The 2,750-nt window shown below is 50.8% G+C and overlaps 1 long non-coding RNA gene across 1 annotated transcript; it reads left to right on the top strand.

Annotated features, from left to right (window-relative positions):
* Positions 1-1,365: 1,365 nt before the first annotated feature.
* On the top strand, positions 1,366-2,750 carry LOC134761013 (uncharacterized). The gene is made up of 2 exons (XR_010139207.1): positions 1,366-1,604; positions 2,212-2,750. It is a non-coding gene; the product is annotated as an uncharacterized LOC134761013 (long non-coding RNA).

Genomic DNA, 2,750 nt, shown 5'->3' with positions numbered 1-2,750 from the left:
CTGGCATCTAGTGGGTGAAGGTCAGGAATGCACCTCAACATCCTGGAACACTCAGGACAACCCCCTGCAACAGAAACCTATCCATCCAGAACATCAACAGGGCTGTGGCTGAGGATCCCTGCTTTAGTGCTTCCTCCTTGCTGTATCCTTATCAAGGAGGGCTCTGGGGCATGTCAGGGGCTGCTACAGGCTCCTGGCAGATTTTGGCTACTTACTCCAGACTCGTGGAACATTCAGGATTCTTAGCATGGCCACAGGAGAGTCAGGCTGTCCACAAGCACTCTTTCTTCACCCACTCATTCCCGTCGCTCTACCATTTCCACTGCCTTCCCAAATGCCCATCGTGAGTCCCACCAGGGGCCAGAACACCACCCTCTCAAGCCTCCACAGTGGCGCGTGCACACCTGGAGAACATGTCTCACATCTCCCAGCCAGCAAGACGTCCTGAGATTCCAGCACTTCTCAGTGTCTTTCCCAGCTTGTTTGTATCTGGAATGGGGTGGGGTCTCTCACACAGAAGAAATTATAAGGAAAAGTGTACGTGACAGGAATGGAGGAATTTCTGTGGAAACAGTGTGTGAGAAAACGTGAGAAGAAAGAAACTTCAGAAAATGGTAAGTGGCATCTTGAGAGCAGAAAGTGAGAAGGGAGCAGAAAGAAATGGGGCTGGAACCTGGGAAGGAGAGGACAGGTGGGGATGGTCTTGCACACTGTGGGCACTGAGGAGTGTTGGCCCGTGGCGTGGGTGGAGAGGAGTTTCAAGCCAGGGAGTAGATTCCTATTTTGAACTTCGTATTGGCCCTGGCAATGTGGAGACTGTATTGGAAGAAGGCAAGAATGGAGGAGAGCCCCTAGGTGGAGGTTTGGCAATGCTCTCTCCAGAATATAGCAGAGGCCTCTTCCAAGGTAGGAGAGCCCTGAGTGGAGAGAAGTTAATGGATCTGAGGGCTGCAAGGGAGGACTTCGATCATTGGGACTTTTAGGGAGGCATATGATCAAGGCTTGGGTCTTGGCCCATTGAAATGGGGAGCACTGGTTTTAGGATGTGGGTCAATTAGTTTGGTTTTTAGAACTGGCTGAGTTGGATATCCTGGGGGACCTCCAAGTGGCAGTGTCAGGGGAAGCTGGATGTGCTGACACTGAACTCAGCAGAGTGACTGAGTAGAGATCTACATCTGGGGTCACAGGCAGTGGATGCCGTAGGGGTGGACTCAATAGCTCAAGCAGAACCCGGAGGAATGCAGGCAGCAAGGGGAGCCCTAAAGAACAATGAGGAGATGTGCCAAGAAAGAGCCAAATCCGGGGCTTTGTAGCAGCCCAGGGGAGAGGGCTCGGGGAGTAAGAGGAAGTGTCAGCAATGTCAAATGTTGCGGAGACATAGAGTAAGATAAGAGCGGAAAAAACATCCGCGGAACCCTGTGATGCAATCAGAATGCAGAGACTTTGTAACTCCTGCCTGGTCTCCTCCTCTGCCCACTCATGGCAAAGGAATACAAAGTAATGTTCCCTCCTTCCGCCTAGAAAAGCACAACTTCTGCCCCAAGCTCTGGGCTCTCCCGAGAGGACAGGACCAGCCTATGAAGTTGAAGGTCCTGGTTTACCAGGTAGGGAAGGGGCCCTTTCCAAGACCTTTTCCACAAGGTGTGGCTGAGATGGGAACTGTGGACTTTGTGCAGATGTAGGAGCTGGCTCCAGTCAAGTGCTAGGAGGTTGTGGGTCCTGGGAAGGAAGAGGCTCTGGAGCCTCTGTGGAGACTCTGGGACTGTCCTTGGGGGAGACATGAGCAGGAAGAAGCAGGGCCTTCACAGTCCCCAGCTTAGGGGCCTCACCACCCAGACTGAAGACCAGGCCCAAACCCTTTCCTTCACAGTTACAATGTGTCATTTAATTTTACTAAAGGAATATTTTTAAAATGAGGATGCTACTTTGTGTATTAATTTTTACCTCTATTCATAAAAGAAACCTTTCTTATCTATTTAAGATGATTCATGTCAGACCAGTGTCTGCCCAACTTGACTGACCCTGTGAAAACTGGGCACTTCACACTCCAATGATGATGGATGAGTCCCTAGCAGCATAGTTTAGGGGAGCGAGTGGGCAGTGTGTCCTCCTGTGCACATGACTTCCTCCTTCGGTGTGCCCACATGTGGGTTCTGTGGTCTTGTGACACTGTGGCTTTAGAAATTTCTGTTTCCATTTTCTATCATTCAGAGTAAATGAAATTTGCAGGAAATTCAGAACCTTCCGCCTGTACAGTGGATGCTGTGGGACTCTGCCCAGATGCCATCTTCAAGCCAATGCATCTCTCCATGCCCCCAACCCCGTAGATGGGAACAGAGGTGCTGGAACTCACAGCTACTCCTCTTCCTGGGAACTGGAGCTGCCTGCCCAGGCAATGCCCCCTTCCCAGGGATGGCTGAGCCAATGACGGGCTAATGTTGGATTGCAGAGGCCTAGCGCCCTCCCCTCAATTCCTAATTCCTTGTAGGAATAACTGAGGCCTCCTCTGTGACCACATGGGCAGCTTCTCCCTCTGCCTGGTCCTGTCTTGTTCTCTCCTTTCCAGTTGTGTCTCCTGGAAGCCCTCCCCACAAGTCTGCTGCATACAACTCTCCTTCTCAGAGAGCCCGAGCCCTGGATTCCCAAGAATCCAACCTAAAACAGTCTGGCACTTGGTTTCAATTTTCTCTTTCACTAAGACTCAGTTACAGGTGCTAATAAATAATAAAATGTCACCATCTTGAATTCTA

The sequence above is a fragment of the Pongo abelii genome, chromosome 2, assembly GCF_028885655.2.
Source record: "Pongo abelii isolate AG06213 chromosome 2, NHGRI_mPonAbe1-v2.0_pri, whole genome shotgun sequence".
Classification (NCBI taxonomy): Eukaryota; Metazoa; Chordata; class Mammalia; order Primates; family Hominidae; genus Pongo; species Pongo abelii.
The sequence above is the reverse complement of the archived record's forward strand: the minus strand, read 5'-3'. Positions and strand labels throughout refer to the sequence as shown.